Below are 22086 nucleotides of genomic sequence, written 5' to 3'. Positions count from 1 at the left end.
TAACCAATGCCTCTTGTAATGTTCCTGCTCTCATTTTACCCTCCTTTGATCCTAACAATTTCTTTTTCCATCATATTACTCCTGAAGATCTCCTAACCTCAGTTCTGAAATCCCGTACAAATGACTATGGCCCTGACAACATTCCTGTTAAATTAATTAAAGCCTGCCTCCCAGCGATATTGCCAGTCCTTTACCATATTTATAATTTCTCCCTTCAGAATTCTACTTTCCCATCCTGCTGGAAAACAGCCCTAGTCCGTCCTCTAAATAAAATCTCAAATCCCACCTCTCCTATTGATTTTCGTCCCATCTCTATTTTATCAAATTTCTCCAAACCCTTTGAACGTTTAGTGCAATCCCAGCTTTCTAATTACCTCGAACAAAACAATCTCCTTAATCCACTCCAATCTGGCTTTCGTCCTTCTTATTCCACTCATTCTGCACTCTTGAAAATTACCCATGACTTGCAGACGGCTATTGACGACCAAAAACTTACCATCCTTATACTCCTAGACTTCTCCAAAGCCTTTGATACCGTTGACCATCATATCCTGCTATCTAAACTACAATCCCTCTCTTTTTCCAATAGCACCCTCCGTTGGTTCCAATCCTTCCTGTCTAATCGTTCCCAATTCGTTGTCACTCCCGATAGTAATCCTTCTTCACTTCTTCCTTTGTCACGCGGTGTACCTCAAGGTTCTTCCCTATCTCCCACCCTCTTCTCAATTTACATCAATGACCTTCCTCTTTCCATCTCTCATTCCCAGTATCACCTCTATGCTGATGATTTTCAGATTTACATATCCTTTTCCCCGTCGGATTTGTTTGAAGCTGTATTGAAACTTCAAGAAGACCTCAATAACATCTCAGCATGGGCTACGAACAATAAGCTTACCCTGAATGTAGAAAAGACCAAAGCTATAGTTATTGGCTCCAACCCACTCCTTAAATCATTGGCTCCTCTTCCTAATCTTTTCCTTTACAATACCCCAATAAAATATTGTTCCTCTGTGAAAAACCTTGGTATCACTTTTGATCAAAACCTATCCTGGAAAAACCATGTTTCCCAAATCTCTCGTCGTTCCATCCATATCCTTAAGCAGTTTAATAGTTCCCGTCACCTTTTTCCAATTAAGACCCGGCAACTCCTAGTTTCCTCTCTTATATTCCCCCATTTCGACTATGGTTGTTTAGTGTATGGCGGTCTATCTGGTGATATTGAAGCTAAGCTTAAGCGCCTCATGAACTGCTTCATAAGATTTATTTTCAGCATTTCCAGAGACTCTCGCATTTCGCACTGCTACGATGAGTTGAAGTGGCTTTTTCCTGTCTATCGCCGCCAATATTTTTTGGCTTCTTTCCTTTTTCAAGTCATCCAGTCTCAAAGGCCTTCCTATATTTTTCAACTCCTTAAGTTTAAATCCTCCATCCATTCCCGTAACACTAGATCTCGCTCATCTGATCTTTATATTCCCTCTCACCGTACCTCATCCTTTGACAAGTCCTTCCTCATACGTGCTACCTCTCTATGGGACTCCTTGCCTTCATCTGTCCGCCATGCTCCTACCCTATCCATCTTTAAATCCCGTCTATTCAGTTATCTCCTTTCTATTCAGCTTCCTCCGAAATTCTAATTGTTTTAATTTATTTCCTTAATTTCTGCTGTTTTATTATTTTATTTTTACTTTCATTTTCACTTATTATATTTTCACTTTTGTAAATATTTATTTATTTATTTAATTTCTCTATAATCACAGGCCAAACTATTAAGGCCTCTATTTGTACCTGTATTTATTCTTAGGGGACAATTGTCCCAGAATAATAAATTTCTTTTCTATTTCTATTTCTATTTCTATCTACTTGTCAGTACGCTTAGTGGCGTTCAAAAAAGTATGCTCCAGCTTAACCGCGGTGTCCTGGAGATTGACATGCATTGCCTGGGAAACGCAAAAGTGGTAAGAAATAAAGCCCCTGGCCACAACAAATTTTTTTTCAGTAGCTATTCGCTCAGACTTACTCCAGCCATTAGTTTCATCATGGACCTCTTCATGTGCCATTGTTGATAGAGGAACTACATGCCTTTGTATGGGTCTGGCAGAGGGAATCCTGTGTAGGTTCTGATGGGAAAAAGATGCAATCTTTGGGTTTTAGGAACTTAAGATTGATTTCTGTCCAATTCTCGCATAATTTTATTTATTAGCCGGCCCCTAATGAATTAAAAAAAATATATATATTAAGAAAAAGTACAAGTCTACCTCTAAAGGGAACTTGAGAACAGAATACTTGTAACTAAATGGAAACAGAATAGGAATACTAAGAAGCTAAAAATGCATCAATTAATTTATATAACTTCAAAAAAGAAACATATATTTTAATTTAAGTGGAAAGCCGCGTGGTAATGTAATGGAAAAGGTTCTGTCAGGTTAAAAAGCTTTCTTTTTTGGCTTTCAAAGCTTTTGAAAGGTACTAAGAAGCTTAATGCAATGGAAAAGCACGGCTTACAAAGATTTTCAAATCGAAATTCTATTTAATATTAACCAAATCAAATCACTAATATACTTATCTCACTTCTCCATCTTTTTTAATGTAATTAACATTTTTCTTTATACATCCTCCCAAACATTTCTCGAAAGGAGGGGTTCCCCAGAAATGTGAAAAATGTTTATCTTTAGGGTATCTATAGTAGAAGGTGGTCCAAAGTATTAGGGTCAACTTTTTTGTTGAAAGAGTATTTTAACCAGTTAGGGGTGGAATTTAGTATTTTTTTTTAAAAAAAAAAAACCCACAGTTTGGAATTAAAATCAGACAATGACGTGTATACACGTCGAACGTCAAAAGGGCAAAACAAGCAAAAGTTTACAACGTCATAATAGTCACTGCAAGCGACTTATTCTGCAATCTCTGGGGGCTTGAGATTACCAGAGCATTCTGTGCTCATCCAAAAATCTTGCACCGCTTCACATATGCATTGCTCTAGTTAACTAGGGACGCACAAGAGCTTTTACAAGGAAGAAAAGAGCTTTGAATTCTCTGTGCAAAATGAAATCATGTCTTACTGAGGTCTGAATCTCTAACTAAGGTAAAAACGGCAGTGCATAAGGGTTGAGAGCTTCTATTTGTGTGCCTAATTCCCAATCTCTAATGCGGAGACCGTTTGGTACCAAAAATGTACCAATTACTTATCATTTGGCTGACTCCCACCGTAGTTCTATTGGTAAGATAAAGGAAACATCCCACCAAATAATAGTCACAATCTATTGATTGCATATAATAAAACATTAGTGTAAAATAGTGACAGTGAATACAATAAGGTGTTAGAATAAAAAAAATATCAAAAATATATAATGTCGGCCTATATGCGTCGAAAAGCGAAAACCAAATAAAGAGATCGTATACGGTTGGAAAGGGCTTCTCAAGAACAATCGAATGGTAATAATAAAACACCATATGACCGATTCAAGCTGTGCCCGGGAACGTAAAAGAATGAATGCGGCCGAGCGGATCAACGACGACGGTGTCACAGTACATCTGCAGCTGGGGCGGTTGAAATTATGCAAGTGGATGATGAAATCGCTTCTACATCGACAACGGACTGTATAGGCATAGATTGTGTTCAATCGTCGATTTGTTTCCTTGATTTCATCCTAAATACATAAATAATAATATTTTATATAAAAAAATGTAACCCGTTACGTAAACGTATTCACGTACAACACACGGCCGTGTCCATGACACAGCCACAGATTTGTTTTTTCTCTAGTGGGATGGGCACAGATTTTTGCTGATTAATTAATAGCGCAAGAGATTTTTTTTTGGTACTAAATGTGTACTTGTTGACCCACCCTTGTAGAACTCTAACATTTATTTCTAAATTCTCTATGGAAAATTCTATTTGGCCCTTTTTAGGGAAAGAAAACTAAATTTACTAGTTACTAAGCCGAATAATACAACAGCTTTGTTACTCCGTATTTCCTAGCGACACAAATAGTAACACTGTTTTTCCCACTTTTTACTGGGAGTTTTCTTTTTTTTTTCCACGTGCAGCCAGAGAGTGAATTCAGGCGGACGCTGTAAAGCCTTTTCAGTTTTCAGTTTGCCCTTGATACGATTAGCGACCATGTCCATAGAGCGCGCTATCTCTCTGTGTATTTTTGCTTCGCTAACATTTCGAGTTAATGCTCGGGCAAGAATTTGTATTCACTGTTACTCTTTTTTCTTTTATTTTTTGCTCAAAACTCAGTGGAAAAACCTGTAGCAATTGTAGTTAATTTATTTTTCTTTTTTTTACATTTTGATACAATATTATTTTACTGTATACCACAAATGATTAATATTTCCAGTAAAATTTAGAGAAAAATAAAATATTTTATTTATTCAGTGATAAATGAAATCAAAATAATGTAATTGATTTTTCCGAAATGTATGTATTTTTATCATACTTTATTCATAACCAATAATAACTTATAAAAACAGTTTACAATATATTTTCCAATTAAGAGAAGTCGTACTTTGATTTTTTTCAATTATGTGGCTACAAAAAGGAGTTGCGGTATTTCACTGAATCAAAAACAAAAAAAATCAATTTTGCAATAAGAAAAGAAAAAGAAATAGGTTATTTTTAGATTTGGAACATATAATTATAATGACTAAGTACTAGGAGATCGCCGAAATTGTATGACTTAAACAGCCAATCGTTACACGTGATCGGGCTACGATTAATTTAGTCATAAGAATTAACAGATTAACTCTTGACTGGAGGCAGTATGCTCCGCAAATCTTACTAACCACTTGATATGCAATTACATATTAAAAGATAATTTCCCGGAATAGCTCGGCCCGGGTGGAGGAAAAATGCCGGTTGAACTTGTCTGTTACGTATCAGAATTATGTCTGGCAGAATATTGGCAAAGGTATTTGATGTCAGGCAATTAAATTAGAAGGCTAAACTGGTTGGTTGGTTGGTAAAGAACGAATGAGTGAGATGGGGTTTCCGGTTTCGACATAAAGAGCATTCAGGAAGCAGAAGATCTAAGATCTTCTTTGCAGGATTCTGATGGCTGAGAACTTAAAAGGCGGGGCTTAACGTCCAACTACCAAATTAGGTGTCGTGGACGGAAGCGACTAGCAAACATACTTTACTATTACATTTCTCATATTAACCATTAAATAAAACCCAAGACCTAAGACCGGGAATCGAACCCAGTACCGCAATACATATTAGCTTAGCAGGTCTCGCCTCTAACCGCTCGGCTACCGTGGCGCCTTAAAAGAAGATTCTATGTAACATGAAGATTTTTTTTTAATTAGAAAACTATATTTTTAATCAATGTTCTGCTGAATAAGTTCTAGATTTGCCGTAAAGAGTATTATAACATTTCTTTAATAAAACTGTACTTTAAAATCAATCTTAAGTACATTGAAGGAAAAGTTCCCTTTCTTGAAAAGTGAACTGAGTATTGGAATCTAAAGGGGAATCGAAGAAAAGGCGGAAAATAGGAAGAAGCCATTTTAATGAATGGGTTTTCTGATCCTGGTTTCCGGCTTGGAGTATTAATACAATTCTACGTTTGAAATTAATCTGTTTCCTTTCTCTTGCTATTTTAAAAAGAGAAATTGTGGCATTCGTGAGTAATTTCACCCGAGTTTGAGAAATTAGTAAACGCTCTTTCACATTTTCTCTGTGTGTTTGAGCCTTAATGTCGTTAGTTTTAAATAAAATGCATCAAAATTAAACAATCTCTGAAAACAGAAACTTGGGCAGAATAGGATCTGTCTCAACCATCAAACTTCCGCAATGGAAGTGCCACTCATGAAGTAAAGGACATTACTTTTGTAGATACTTCAAATACAGAACCCCCTATATACATATTGCAAGCACGATGTTTCTCTATTAAACTGAACTTACTGGGTTATTTTCTATATATTGATCAAAAAAGTTTAATCACTTTTCAAACTATTTTTCTAATATTTCCATTAATATTGGGTTTAATTAAAGTTTATTCGGTTTACTAGGAGGCACTTTTGCCAAAGAAGAAAACAGCTGACTTGCATATACATACTCTGAAGATCGATGGAAATCGATAAACTGGTCTAGATTGAAAGGAAACAAGTTTTGTAATTGAACCGGATATTTACACTTTGAGGACTCCATAGCTATCGATATTCTTACAACTTCGATCATAACATGCACATACTTCCACAATATATTGCTTATAGTGCGTTTTTTACGTGTTTTAATTGTACGCACAACACCCCCACACTAGACTTAAAAGTACAGAACTAAACAGACGCTATCGACTACTTAAAAGACTCTTAGACGACAGATCAAAACTCTCTCTGGACAACAAAAGACTAATTTATACTTCTATTTTGACATCCATCTGGACGTATGGAATAGAGCTGCAGGGGGTTCAACCAAACGCTCCAATCTCCAAAGGATTCAATCTATTCTCTAAAATACTTCAAACTATAGTAAACGCTCCATTTTATGTCTCCAACCTGGACTATACACACTGACCTTAACATTCCTTTTGTCACACAAGTCGCTGAAAACAAGATACAGAAAACTCCACTTCAACCTGCAATCTCATATAAATCCTCTAGCTCCAAAATCTTTCTTCTAGAACTCTTCCTGGCAACCCGGGGACAAGACGCCTTAAGAGACAGTGGCCTCTTGATCTCCTCACAAGTGAAGAGAGCGACTAATAGCCTAATATTTTGGTGTGTTACCACTGAGTAACTTCTCCACTCGTATACCTCTGTTATTCATAGTTCTGTTATCACTGTTACTTATAGCGCCAACGCGCTGATTGTAGCAAAAATAAACGCAAAAAATAATTGTATAACAAGTGTTCGGCTGGTATTTCAAGAATATAAGAACTATTTATCTCCCCCCCCCCTTTCAGCTTGTTAGGTTTAAGTACAAAGATTGAAGGAGTTATAAAATAGAAGGTTTTGATGAAAACTAAAATCGAGTTAAAGAGAAGCAGAGGTCGAATTGGTATTGTATAGGATGGAAGCCGTTGTATAGAACCCTCAGTGTAATCGGTAATATGATGAAGATTTAGTTTTGAGATTTGGTTGGCCAGTGGCCTGTTAACAATGGCCTGTTAGCTGGACCTCTATGCATTGATATAGCTGCTTTTGTATTAACTAATCGCGCCAGCAGAGATGTATACATCGCCAGTCTGTTATACATATAGTTTCGACTGTCTGCAGTTGAAGGCTACTTAATAATACTTCACTTTCTCCAGTTCCTGTTGCCCTCGTTAAAGAAAGCAATCAGCTGGCCCATTTTTGTTTTTTGGATACAGAGTATTCTCTGTGTAAAATCGCATTCTGGGTTTTCCTTTATATAAGTATCTCAGAGGACAATAAGAAAATGCCTAGCAAATTCCAACAATTAGAACTAGGAATTTATTTTTCTTTCTTTCTTTCTAATTCTTTCTTTCTTATTTTTTGAAACTTTTTTTTTGCAAGACGACTTATGTTTATTTAAACTTCGCAAAAAGTAGCTTATACAGAAATTGAAAAAGATAACTTGCGTCTATATTACAAATGAACATCGTTCTGAAGGAGTCGCATATCCGACCTTCGTTTTCCTGGAACAGTCTGTAAATTTGCTCTTGGTCAGTCAACCCCAATCCTGCGCCACGACCTCTTGGTGGTTCTAGTAGGAAATACCTTGCCTTTTGACTAGGTCCAGGATTTCTTAGCAGTCGTTTATTGTGATTTGTCTTCTCTATATCTCAATTAACAGAGATCTCATATCGCAAACTAGTGGTTGAGGGCTAAGGGCTTGGTCCCATATACAGCGAGATATCCTGTAGAGATGTTTTCTGACCGATCATGCCTCTTTATAGAAAGGCATGAAGGATACTCTGTACCAGTACCGCGGCTAGGCACTTGGGTCGCATCTCAGAACTACTATCACTAGTTTTGCCTTGACCATCTCAAGCTTTCGGTAGGCGTAAGTAACTAACCTCTCCTAACCGAAACACGGACAAGGGCCGCTGCTGTGCCATGAAACAGCCAGGACTCTGCTACTGGGCCGAATGCAAATCCTCTTAGAGAGATCACTCACATTGGCCCAAAATTAGATCGGTATATCCCAGCCCCCTCCCCAAAAACCTATCTTCTTTAGAACTTGTTCTTGTTTCTTCTTCTTCTACTTCTTTAGTACTTGTTCTTCGTGATACATCAAGGACAAAACTGGAGCATGGTGAAAGAGAATAATTGCCGCCCAGACAGAGTGTGGCTTTGACAAACCGTGATTGAAGCAGATTGCTTCTGTATGTATATCCTCAGTGTACATTTGTTTTTTCGACTGCCCTCCTTCGAGCTCTTGATGGAGTATAAAGGGCACTCCCATTAGCTTTGAGTGAGGAGCAAAAGGGGAGTTCTTTTCCCCTCTCTGCTGCTCCGTCTTTTCTTTTTACTCACAAGCCTTGCTTACAGCTGGAAGTAAAAATCCTTAGTGGTGTCTTAATCAATAATATATACACAAAACTTTCCCAACGTTGAAAATAAAAGAAAAACAGTCGAAACAAATCTTTTTCCCCATTTAGAATATTATCTGAAATTTCCAAAAATTATTTACCCCTAAATTAGATAGAATAACGCAATCCCAACATTATGGTACTACTATTTACAAGGCGTGTGCAAAATGATTTTACGTTGACTTTCAGTATGACTGCATTTGAGATAGTCCTGGATCTGAATAGAAAAAAATTGAACAAGTTCACTAGAATGGAGACAATGAGAAAAATCAACATAATGAAGTCATTATTCTAACATTGTGTGTCAGTACGGCTGGGAACAATCAAGAAATCGATACGCTAGTTGCAGACATTTCTCTCATGAATCTACCAGAGGTCCAAAGATGAAATCAATAGAAAATTCTCTAGCCTTTAATTATTTTGTGAACTTACGCCATTATTTTCTTGTTTAAAGCGCTTATAAAAGCTGAGTTCGGCGCTCACAGGGTGCGAATTTATTGGCTGTAAACAAAGGAAGTTTTGAATAGTTTCTGGGTACAGTTCCTGTTAGAAAATAAAAATATTATTTGTTAGGACAAGAATCGCGGACAAGCAGTTAATTGGACTGTCAAGGAGGAAGAGATCAAACGGAAATATCTATTGAACAATCAAGAGAGATCAAGATGTAGTAGGGCTACACTGCAAAGAGTGAAAATGGAGGCCCTGAAGCTTTTATTATGTTTTTACGGTCCATTGCACAATTCAAGGAAATTCTTTTAGTTAGTGAATATTTACGTAGGTAAGGCAGACAGTATTGTGACTGTAACAAGACCAATGGGGATGGTAGATACAATAAGAGCTAAGTTAAACAGGATAAATGTAGCAAACAGGATACTGGGGGGGATTTTAAAAGTTTTGAAATAAATGAATTCAAACATAAATGAAATAATTGACGTAACCGGAAGGGAAAAAAAGAAGCACTGTTCAGGTTCATTAATCTAGGACAGCGTTTCCCAAACTGTGGTACGCGAAAAAATAATCAATAATGGCGGACATAAAAAAAAATAGCGTAAAAATATCACAGAAACGTTTTTTTCCTATAATACATAAACATTATTTTAATTATACAGTTAAGTTGTTAATATAAGGTTAGTCTGTCTCAAGATATAAGAGAAAACATAATAGCACATTTAACAGGATTAAAATTGTCTTTCATGGAGTATTTTCCAAAACCCGAAAACACAAATGATAATTGGATTTCAAATTCCCCTCTATAAAGAAAATTTAGGAAAAGCTACATCATTATCGATGAAATATAATGAAAATTTAATAGAATTATCATGTGACAGAACTTAAATGATAACTGTGTAAAAATCTGCTTAAAGAGACTGGATTGTAATGAGTAAGCTCTATCCAAGCTACATTAAATATAATTGGTACTTACAGGTAGTTGAATGCTTAAAAGAAATTAATTTAGAAGATTTGGGCACAAATATAATAATCCTAAAGAAGAACTTTGTAAATTAATTAATAATTTTGAAGAGAAAAATATGTGCGTAATTTTTAATTATTTAACAAAAGTTTTAAAACTAAGATCTTACACTTTAAAAAGTTTATAATGTAAACATGAACTTGAACTCCTTTGTGACAGATACACTGTATCTCTATACAAATAAGGATAATAATAGTAAAATAACACACTCAGAATAACAAATTTCACGAAATACAAACATTTTTACGAAGTGGTACAATTTAGCATGATGTTACTACCAAGTGGTCTAAGCGAGCCAAAAAAAAGTTGGGAAACGCTGAACTAGGATATCTAGAATTGATGGCCAAAGTTATCAGCTGTAAATTAACCGTTTTCTAAGGCCCATGAATCAATGGCTGACTTTAAGCCACAGAAACAGTTCAAAAATAAAATTCAGAATTTATTAAAATATAATAAAATACGATTACATAAAAATTATTACGTTACTATTTACAAAATTACGGCAATAAGGAAGAAGAACTCATATCCAGGCCAAACCTCCCACAACCTTAAGATCTCTGGAGTGGACTAATGAATGTTTTCTTTTAAATACTCATGGACAGAGGGGCAGTCTATTCCAACAGGATTGAAACACCACCCGCAAAAGTAGCGGCCGTAGTAACTACTGCAAAGTGGTAGGAGAAGTTCTGCAAACTCCTAGGATTAAAATCTGTCCACTTCCATTAGGTCAAATTGGCTCTAGATTGCAATTTCCTAAAATGTTTGCTCACTCCATCTTACCATCCTAGTGATTACTGAAATTGCAATCTCATTTCCTTCTTCTTTATCTTTGCTAAAACTTCTTATTTACACACTCTTTCTTTTACCCTTACTCATTCTTGTTATATTTAAATTTAAGATAAATTATTTGTTATTTCTATTTTGAAGAAGTTCCTTCCGCTTTTAATTTGAACTTGATGTTAGCATAAGTAACTTGTCAAGATATTTTCACTCAGTGAACGTTTCCTGAACAAATAATTAAAAATTAATGACAACCTACGACAACCAATCGGCATTTAACAAGAATAATTCAACTATTCAATTTCAGATTGTAAAGTATTGTTAATCTTTTTCTAGTGACGGATTAATTAATCCAAAGTAAGTAAGGTTATTTCCAAATTCAGTCATAATGTAAAACCCATTACAATTGTTTATAAGTATAAGCCCTGAAGATGACCTAGTCCCTAGAGCGAAAGTTTGGCAATAAAATAAATTAAAACTCTCCGGTAGGACAGTTGTATAAGGGTTGATCGTCAAAAACTGCACGAAAAAGTGTAACGTTGAAAAACTCCCAACTTTGACAATTTTTTTCTCTTTTTCTATAAAAGATAAAATTCCCAAATTTTCTTTAAAATAAAGGGCAAATCCTACTTTATAACTGTAATTTTTTTGCAACAACCCAGATCTAATAGGTTTCGAGAAAAAAAGTTAGACACTATTAGAAAGACAGATAAATTTTCTAAACATTGACACCACTTTGAAGCATAAGTCATTCTCCAAACAGCCTCAATCTTCCTCCTGGATACTGGGAAAAAGAAAAGTAATAGAAATTTTTGAAGAAAACTCATTTGGCCCTTACGTGATCATTATCAGACCTAGGTGCTGGCCACTTTTCTTATAAAAGTTTCCTTGTCTAATGGGCTTTCAAATGGTATATCATTTTCCAGGATTCCTTTTATCTTCGTATGAGAAATTACGTTAGTTTTTGGGCAAGAAAACGGTGTTCACGAGCACTCAACAATGTTAAGTTTATCAAGTTGTTTAATTCATTGAAAACTCTTTTAGATGGCACCAGTACTCAATTTTAAAGTAGATTGTCTTAAAAATAAGGAAGGCAAAGTAAGTTCTTCTTATCTCTCTGAAATATTTGAGAAAATGTTAGAAAATTTATCTGTCTTTCTAACCGTGTCATCAGAATCGAATTCGGACTAAAACTTTCTGAGTAATAACATTTTTATTGGAAAAAAGTAGTGATTTTAGAAAAAAAAATTAAAGTGACGTCACTCAAGAACAGTGGGAAATATGAAGTTGGCCAACACGTCACTGAACTCCACTTTAGATGTACGTACTACACACTGTAGGCCTATGGACATTAGTTACTGGTTCACCCTGTATATACATATATATGACTTAATTTGGCAATAATCTTTCTCCACTGATTTCTCTTAGTTACTGTAAAATATTAAATGTTTGCACCGTCACACATATTTAATGTATTCAAAGCTTTAAAGCTTTAGGATTAAAAGGCAAAAAGCTATAGCACATCATGTGTATTATATATAGGAATGCATGAACAGGTCCTCTACATAAAGTTGTAATAGAGCCTAAAGTTGTATTAATCCATAACGAAACATCGCTTTTTGTTAGGTGAGTTTTAATCCCATCGGTGTACTTTAAGTATGAATGTGCAACTTAGTGTTATCTGGTTTTAAAATGCAAAACAGAACAAAATAACTAACTAACAAAAAGTTATAATCCTCTTATCTAGAAAGTATTTAGTAATTTTTTTGGTTTAAATGATTTGATAATTTAAATTTTAGCACATTATTTGGTATTTTGTTGTTAGGAGAAATAAAAATGTAATCATATAATATTTTTAGAAAATCATATAGTGATTTTGCATGAGTGCAAGGTGTAGGATGGAGGCAATATGTAAGTTTGGATGGTAGAGAAAGTGAGGTAGACATTGCGGGAGGTTACAGGCTAGGTTAAACTACTATATAAGAACATTAATTATTAAACACTAGAACTACTAAGAAACTACTTTATTTATGTATCACAATTAATAAGGTGACCAATCGTCCTCCTTTTGTAGGTTCTGTCCTCCCTCGAAAAATGTCCTGCTACCTGTCCTCCTTTTCGATATGTTAATCTCTGCATTCAGAAATGCCGCGCCGAACTGTTACGCGTCATGTGACGGTAAAGTACGGAAAGTGGCGATTATGAAACGCATGCGCAGGAGAACTTAACGTGTCCCGCACTATCGCGCACTTTACTTTGTTTAATGTTTGCTTTATTTCTGTATTAATTTTATACTTCGTGTTTACTTCTAACGTACGAAATGGGCAGATATTGAAAATTGTGTTGAGTTTTTATCGAAAGAAATGCCTGATATTAAAATCGATGACAATTGTCTGTTTGAAGAAATTAGAAGACTGAATATATATTTACATTCTGATAAATTAGAACAATGGGAAAATCAACATGTTGAAATTGATAAAAGATGGGTGGAAATATTTAACCATTTCAAAAATGAACACATTCCATATGAAAATTTAGTTATTCCTATTGAATTTACGTTGTGCTGCCTTGGAACAAATGTAGCAGTTGAAAGAGTTTTTTCAATGGGTAATGATTTTTGGCTAAGTGAGTAATCAAGATTGAATGTTGATACTCTAGCTGCAGCACTTACCTACTGTAAAGTTCAATATGAAGGATATTTCTTGCTCCGAAATTTCCAATACACTGTTAAAAAATGATATATTGACAAAAAATATCCATTCAATGGAAAAATACTCGTTTAATTAAATAATTATAGTAAGCATAATTTGTAAATTGTTGAATTAATAAAATGTTTCACTTATTTACGTTGTACTTTTTTCTTAAATTTTTTTGTCCTCCTTTTCATTGTAAAAAAATTGGTCACCTTACAATTAAGGAACTTATTAGACTAATAAAATTAAAGTAAACTATAAAAGAGGAATGCATGATAATAGTGGCGAAGAATAAATGAAGAAAAACGGAGTTGTGGTATTTAGTTAGCATTTATGACTATGTATGAGTCCAGAGATTCAATTTGGAAGTTTGATTGGCGAAGTTGTAGATTCCAAAAGTGACTTGGAGTATGTAGAGAATAAAAGTCTGATGAGTAGTTGCAACAGCTGTTAATTTATCTGTTCCACCTAGCCAGTTCGTTTCTTCACGAATAGAAAGGCTTCGCAAAAGACCCTATCTTCTTGTTATCTTCTCAAAATTTAATGCTATACTATTGGGGAGATTGGAAAAATTAAGATTATGAATTAGCTTCTTACCGCCTCTTGCTGAAAAGTCACAAAGTATGAGGAGATGGTCGAATTTATCATATCAGGCACCTCTTTCATCTAAACAGGTACTGAACCTTCTAATTACTGTATCTTTAGACAAATATTAGTTGATTTTTCTTGAGGAATCATTTTTTCTGGTTATGACCAAAGCTGTATCTACTCCTCTAATTTTCTTTTTTGCTTCCAGCTTCCAACTGTTCACTCATAATGTTGCTCACTTTTTTCTTAGTCTTTAGTTTACTTACAAACTTGCAACTAGTTTAGTTCTTCCTAAGTACGAGCTTCTTTTATATTGTATCCTATGAATTAGTTGTCGGTAAACAGTAAACTGTGGCAGCTGATTAGATATTTAAATGCTTACAATACTGTTATCTTAACCAAAAATCAACAATAAATTAATTAACAAAACAGGGAAAAAATGGGCACCAACGGGAGCAGCTTCCCATTATCCTGTAGCCCAAGATAAATTAATAAGGGAAAAAATAAAATGAACATGGCGAGTTCAAGAACGCTAAACCTTATTTACTAATATAGTCCACGATTATTCTCGTAAATATGCTAAATATTGCTATTAAACTGATCTCGAAATTGGACATTCCTAAGACTTTCCGAGAAAAGCTATCCGAGAAACTGTATTCGGCGAAATTTATTCACATAATGAAAAGAAAACATTTGGATGGACTGTACTTTTCTTCTGTGATGACACAGGGTGAAGTGTCAAAAGCGTTATATATTAAAAAAGTACATCATGCAATAAAGACAGTAACAGAAAGCAATAAAGTAACAATATCTGACTGTAATTAATTATTTTTTTTAAAAATTAAAATATTTTTTAAACTAACTATGAAAAATCTTTGACTATGAAATAAAACTAAAGGAAAGGGAAGGGTGGGGACGCCACCAACACTCAGAATACCTTCACTTATGCAATAACAAATATATTTGGTATATTTACAATTTTAAACTCATATACAAAACGGACCATGATCCAAATAAATAAAACTGAATTAATTAGACTTACAGGTTTTCTGACAATTAGACGACAGGTCTTCTGACTTAATTAGACTGACAAGTTTTCTGGCTTAAGTAGACTGACAGGTTTTCTGACTTAATTAGACTGACAAGTTCTCTGACTTAATTAGGCTGACATGTTTTCTGGCTTAATTAAACCGACAGGTTTTCTGACTTAATTAGACTGACAGGTTTTCTGACTTAATTAGACTGACAGGTTTTCTGACTTAATTAGACTGACAAGTTCTCTGACTTAATTAGGCTGACATGTTTTCTGGCTTAATTAAACCGACAGGTTTTCTGACTTAATTAGACTTATTATAACACTCACAAATTGATTTATCATAAGACAACAAAAGTAAATCGTTCAACCGGGCGGCTAATGGGTTGTCCAGTTCTTGGCGAAAACAGTACCAGCCAGACCGACGCTAAAATCCTGGCAATGGCGGACACACAGACATAATCCGTTGGCATCCCTACTCTCTTGAGATGCCCAAGGGCAACTGAACTTCTGCCTTGCACTGGTCACCATCCCCACCACGTCCAAACAACCAATGCTGCCAACGGACAATTGTCGCTCAAAGAAAATTCTGTTCAAGGGGGACCGCAACTCCTTGTGAGGATCCAACATCCTCCCCCGCAGTGGACTCGCCAGAGTTCCACTCACTGATTTCGGGGCAGGAAGAGCTTGCTGACTGGCCCCCTGGTCGCTCCTGACATAGTTCAGACTTCTGCCACTCTTGCCACTTAATTGCGATTAATAGACTTCCTTGGCATCAGGTAGAGATGCAATCTTGACATTGATGAAAGGCCAGCAGAGTCCGATGCCAGTGGTGCTGGAACGCTCTTCCAGTTGACTCGTAGGAGGGTTAAACGGTGCTGACTTGATACTGAAACCTTTCAAATTTAGACTGATTGACTAATTCCCTGGGGAAACTACTGACTGGCTGACTGACTGACTAAGAGGACTGATTCACTATTTGACTGAAAAAGTAGGCGTAGGGATTTGACTGACTTATTGACTGAAAATCCAGGGATAAGGAAGTTACTGGCTGACTGATTAGAGAAATGGCCATGGATAAACTTGACTAACTGACTTAGAGCATGGCCATTGGACACTTGACTAATTGACTAAAAGAAAGGCCACAAGAGACTTGACTGTTTGACTGAGGAAATGGCCATGACGAAAATTTGACTATCTGACTGAGGGAATGGCCATTAAAATTTTGACGCACTGACAGAGGGAATGGCCATAAGAAAACTTGTCTAATTGACTAAGGAATGACCATAGGATAATTGACTTAACTGACAACCTGAAGGAATGGCCATGATGAAATTTGACTATTTGACTAAGGGAATGGCCAGGATAAACTTAAATGACAAACTGAGAGCTAGGCTACGAGAAAATTTTGACTAACTAACTAAGGGAATGGCCATTAGAAACTCGACGGAGTGTCTAAGAGAATGGCCGCAAGAAAATTGACTGACTGACTAAAGGTATGGCCACGAGGATAATTTGACTAACTAAGGGAATGGCCATAAGAAACTCGACGGAGTGACTAAGGGGATGGCCATGAGAAAACTTGACTAACTAAGGGAATGGCCATAAGAAACTCGACGGAGTGACTAAGGGGATGGCCAGGGAGGAACTTGACTGACTGACTAAAGGAATGGGCATTGTCATGGGCTGGAGGAAGGAGGTTGAGTACTAGGTCAATGGGAGGCTGGGACTTAAGGAGGACAAGTGGGATATGGCGGATAAGTGGGGCTTGACACTTACAGACAGAAATTTAATTTACAATAAAATTAAAAAATTAAAAACCAATTGAGAATCCCTAGACTATGGACTAAACATATACAAAGACTAATGACAAATAACATGTGGTTTAAAAAAGAAATTTAACTTTAAGACAAAATTAGAAAAGACAAAAGATAGAAAAGACTAATGACAAAAAACATAACGTTAACAAAGGAAATTTTAAAACAAAATTCAAATGTGACAATGCACAGACAAGACATGTCTATTTAGACTAATGAAAACTTAATATAGTTTCAAATATAAATTTTAAAACAAGTTTAAAAAGTGACATGGCACTAATGACAATTCAATACAATTTAAAATATAAAATGGAATTTTTAAAACAAAATTCAATCAAAGGTATTCTGAGTGTCTTCCCGGGTTTCGGCACCATGAAAAATCTTTGACTATGAAATAAAACTAAAGGAAAGGGAAGGGTGGGGACGCCACCAACACTCAGAATACCTTCACTTATGCAATAACAAATATATTTGGTATATTTACAATTTTAAACTCATATACAAAACGGACCATGATCCAAATAAATAAAACTGAATTAATTAGACTTACAGGTTTTCTGACAATTAGACGACAGGTCTTCTGACTTAATTAGACTGACAAGTTTTCTGGCTTAAGTAGACTGACAGGTTTTCTGACTTAATTAGACTGACAAGTTCTCTGACTTAATTAGGCTGACATGTTTTCTGGCTTAATTAAACCGACAGGTTTTCTGACTTAATTAGACTGACAGGTTTTCTGACTTAATTAGACTGACAGGTTTTCTGACTTAATTAGACTGACAAGTTCTCTGACTTAATTAGGCTGACATGTTTTCTGGCTTAATTAAACCGACAGGTTTTCTGACTTAATTAGACTTATTATAACACTCACAAATTGATTTATCATAAGACAACAAAAGTAAATCGTTCAACCGGGCGGCTAATGGGTTGTCCAGTTCTTGGCGAAAACAGTACCAGCCAGACCGACGCTAAAATCCTGGCAATGGCGGACACACAGACATAATCCGTTGGCATCCCTACTCTCTTGAGATGCCCAAGGGCAACTGAACTTCTGCCTTGCACTGGTCACCATCCCCACCACGTCCAAACAACCAATGCTGCCAACGGACAATTGTCGCTCAAAGAAAATTCTGTTCAAGGGGGACCGCAACTCCTTGTGAGGATCCAACAAACTAAAAAAAATTGAGTTTAATGGTTTCTCTTTTTTATACACATCCATTAAAACTTGAAACTAAGTTACAAACTTGTTGATAGCAAAAAAGCCATTTAGGTTTTTAGTTAAAGGTGACTAAGGAAATGTTATTTAAAGTTTTATAATAAAAAGTTCTAATTGAAAAAAAATTCAGACTCTTATCAATTATAAAAGCTAGGGAATAAAATATTCATAATGGAATAATAATAATAATAAATGAAGATAAAATATATTTTTGGATGAAACACAATTATTCTTACTTAAATGTTTATTACTTGCATATTTTTCTTCAATAAATTTTATGTTTAAACACTAATGCATGTTTAAGCATTTGAATATTTTAGAGAAGACGGATAAAACCGCCTCTAGTAAGGGTTAAGTTACCAGCTGGTTCGCTAAGAAAGACCCCAGAAAGGAAAAACTAAGCGCGTTAGTATGTGCTTTGGAAAATCTTCTGTACTGGTGGATAACGAAAAAAAAAATCATCAGACCTAGCTGAGTTTATAATGTGATGATTGCTACTGAAACTTAAAAACATCTATTTTGGACTGCAAGTACCTAAATGCCTTATGTTGTAAATTAGCCATTGCACAGAAATCGGACATCGTAGAGTGTTTCCTAGTCTTCAAACCCAAAACCATAAAGGCTGCACCCTCCACTGACCAGTTTAAGATTAGATTAAGTTGTCATGTGCCACCAGTTACCAATTCGGACGGGAGGCAAGCCGTACGCCGCCATGAACATCAAAGATTAATGAGAGATGGATTTGAATGTGGCATGCTCGCATGTTGATACTAAGAAACTTATCTTACCCTCCAAAATGGAGGTTCGCACTTCTAGTCACTTCATTTTCTTCGAAGATCGAATTTATCCAACTCACGTAATCTTTAATAGTCTTATGAAAGTGATAAATCCATACCTTACTCTAAAGTACTTGCAGAATTATTTATTATACCCTCAAATTATTTTTCTCGGGAAAATATTTTCAATTAACGTTGAATCATTATTTTAAAAAAGGAAAACGTTGAAGCCATTATCCCGAAAATCAATAAATCTGTTTTAAAAAAAGTAAAATAAAAATCCTTAATAAAGGGACACTTTATCTTAAAAATCTTATGCACGGTCACTGGAGGCACCTATTTGAAATATTTGCCATTTTTTTTGTTGGAGTTATGATGGCCATAGGCGGGTAGACAGACACATAAATACATTAAGAATAAAGATAAAGGAAAAGTAATAAATAAATAAAGCAATAAAAATAAATAGATGATAGAAAACCTCATCTAGTTAGCGATAAGCTGCTGGCAAGAAGAAAAGTGTTTCAGCTTAGCAAAGTGACAGTTGGTGGAAAAAGTAAGTCTGGTAATACGAGGCTTTTCACAGAGAGCTTCCTCTCTGTCTTTGTCATATATTTCCCGTTAGTTATCTATTTAAAGAACAGTCCAGAAGGATATATGTGTGGGTGTAGGAGGAAGGAGCTTGTTGTGGTGAGCTTTCAAGGCCAGCCACAGCATCACGCTCAATCCAATATTAAAGTTAGGAGACACAAGCTCTCATCCTTCCAAGTAGGTTTCACATCAAATATAAATAAGAGGAGATATACCCGTGGAGATACTTCTCTCTTAGTTCTGGGCGTACAAGCCGCCTCTATTTCTCCCAGTAGCAGAAGAAAGAAAGGCAATGTCTCTTCCTCTAACTCTTAGTTACAACAACCCAAGCAAGTCGAGATCCCTCCCCTGACCCATTATCCTCTATTTTATGAGCTGACTCGCTCCAGTCTGTTATAAACATTACGCTCTGGGTCGGGCGAAACTTAACTCCATTCTCTTTTCATTCTTCCAAAGGTGCTAATGTTCTCTGTTTCCGATTTTCCTCTCTACAACCTTACTTCTTTCTTCTTTTTCTCTAAAGAAATGGTACTCATTCTTAAGGGAAAATATTATTTCATTAAATTAACTTCCAGATTTTAATAAATAGAAATGAAGTATATCCTGTTTAATTAAATTTAATAGCTCATGCTAAATTAACACCTTTACGTAAAGATTACTGAACAGTATATCATGGTAAAAATATTAGATTACATCTTACTAATTTATGAAAAATATCTTGAGCAAACACATTGTAATTTTACTACCTCCGAGTATGAAATATGGATAAACTAAGGATTGATGATAAGCAGTGAAAGGAGAGTTTTAAAAAGAATTGCAGGAAAAGTTAGGGACGCCCAAGAGCTGGAGAAGAAGTACGATTCAAGAGATAAGGAAGTTTTACGTTGATTCAGACGTAGGTATCTGGTTTAACAAGCGAGATGCCTAGCAAGAGATCATATAAGAAGAGTAGAGTAGACCCAAACGGAGATGAACAAACAGTATAAATAAAGATACAAGATTCTGTTGAACGAAAGGTACTGAAAACTATAGCAATGGACTGAGGTGGACTGGTGGTGGCGAATAGAGGAGCCTAACGTAATCTTAGTACCAGCCAAGCAGAAGGACATCAACGGATTCATACTTTTCCAATTTTCCGGGATTTATACGTAGATCTAGAACTTTTATTTGACTAGGAAAATTCATGAAAAGCTTATGAGGATGGATAGAATATTCTATAATTTTCAATACCCAGTAAACAACCAGGCAATTATTAATTTATTTACAGTACGGGCAATCACCCAGTTACAATGAAATATAATTTAATATTAACATATAATATAATTAATAGAATATACATACAGGGTGATCCATTTAAAACGCACCAATCGCTAATAACTTTTTAGGAAAGCGGAATTTCGAAAAAACCCATGGAGTAAACTATATGTTTCTTTTTGGTCTAGTTTCCAAATTTTTCACTCCCGATGCTGTATCTTTATTTGTCGCGGAGTTACGGCCAAAAACCCGATTGGAGTTTTATAAGGACCACTGATTTTGACAATGATTATGAAAACTACATAGAAAACTGTGAAAAATGACGTTAATCCCGTCTCGATATCCCTAATATTAGTAGAGATATTTAAGATCAAAGTTACATTTTTATCTATTCGTGATCGGTTTTCGATATTAATTTTCCACCAGAAATACACGTTTTGGGAGGTCCTCTGACTTCAAAAAATGTTATTTGTGACGCAAAGTAAAAAAATAATAATAATTGAAGATTTTAAAGAATGTAGAGAATGTAATGGTTGTGGGAGAATCAGGATAAATTTGTTTTATCATCAAATAAAAGTAAACATCACATCATTTTAATGTACCCCGCATCCAAGACTTCTTGACCAATGATTACGGTAAGAATATCTTGCCAGGGTGTTGGTCTAGTGATCAAGAGCGTGGTTTTGTAAGTGGGAGGTTCCCAGTTCGAATCCCACGTTTGACTACATTTTATTTAAAAAAAAGTGTTATGATGCATTAAGTATTGTGAATGACTGCACCCTCGGGATTCGAACTGGGGATCTCCCACTTTCAAAACCACGCTCATGACCACTAGACCAACACCAGCCCCTCCCTGGCATGATATTCTTACCGTAATCATAGGTCAAGAAGTCTTGGATGCGGGGTACATTAAAATGATGTGATGATTGCTTTTATTTGATGATAAAACAAATTTATCCTGATTCTCCCACAACCATTACATTCTCTACATTCTTTAAAATCTTCAATTATAATTATTTTTGTTCTTTGCGTCAAAAATAACATTTTTTGCAGACAGAGGACCTCCCAAAATGTGTATTTCTGGTGGAAAATTAATAGTGAAAACCGTTCACGAATAGAAAAAATTGTAACTTTGATCTTAAATATCTCAACTAATATTAGGGATATCGAGACGGGATTAACGCCATTTATCACAGTTTTTTATGTAGTTTTCATAATCATTGTCAAAATTAGTGGTCCTTATGAAACTCCAATCGGGTTTTTGGCTGTAACTCCGCCAAAAATGAAGACACAGTATCGGGGGTGGAAAATTTGAAAACTAGACCAAAAAAAACATATAGTTTACTTCATGGGTTTTTTCGAAATTCCGCTT

General features: G+C 35.4%; 1 protein-coding gene across 1 annotated transcript in view; it reads left to right on the top strand.

The window, feature by feature from the left end:
* The window catches only part of Nplp1 (Neuropeptide-like precursor 1), a 291237-nt gene that overhangs the window by 259138 nt on the left and 10013 nt on the right, over window positions 1-22086 (top strand). The gene's annotated exons all lie outside the window — the stretch shown is intronic.

The sequence above is a fragment of the Rhodnius prolixus genome, unplaced genomic scaffold (genome assembly GCF_049639745.1).
Source record: "Rhodnius prolixus isolate KJV_2025 unplaced genomic scaffold, Rpr scaffold_5, whole genome shotgun sequence".
Lineage (NCBI taxonomy): Eukaryota > Metazoa > Arthropoda > Insecta > Hemiptera > Reduviidae > Rhodnius > Rhodnius prolixus.
Note: the sequence above shows the minus strand (reverse complement) of the source record. Positions and strands in the feature narration are given on the sequence as shown.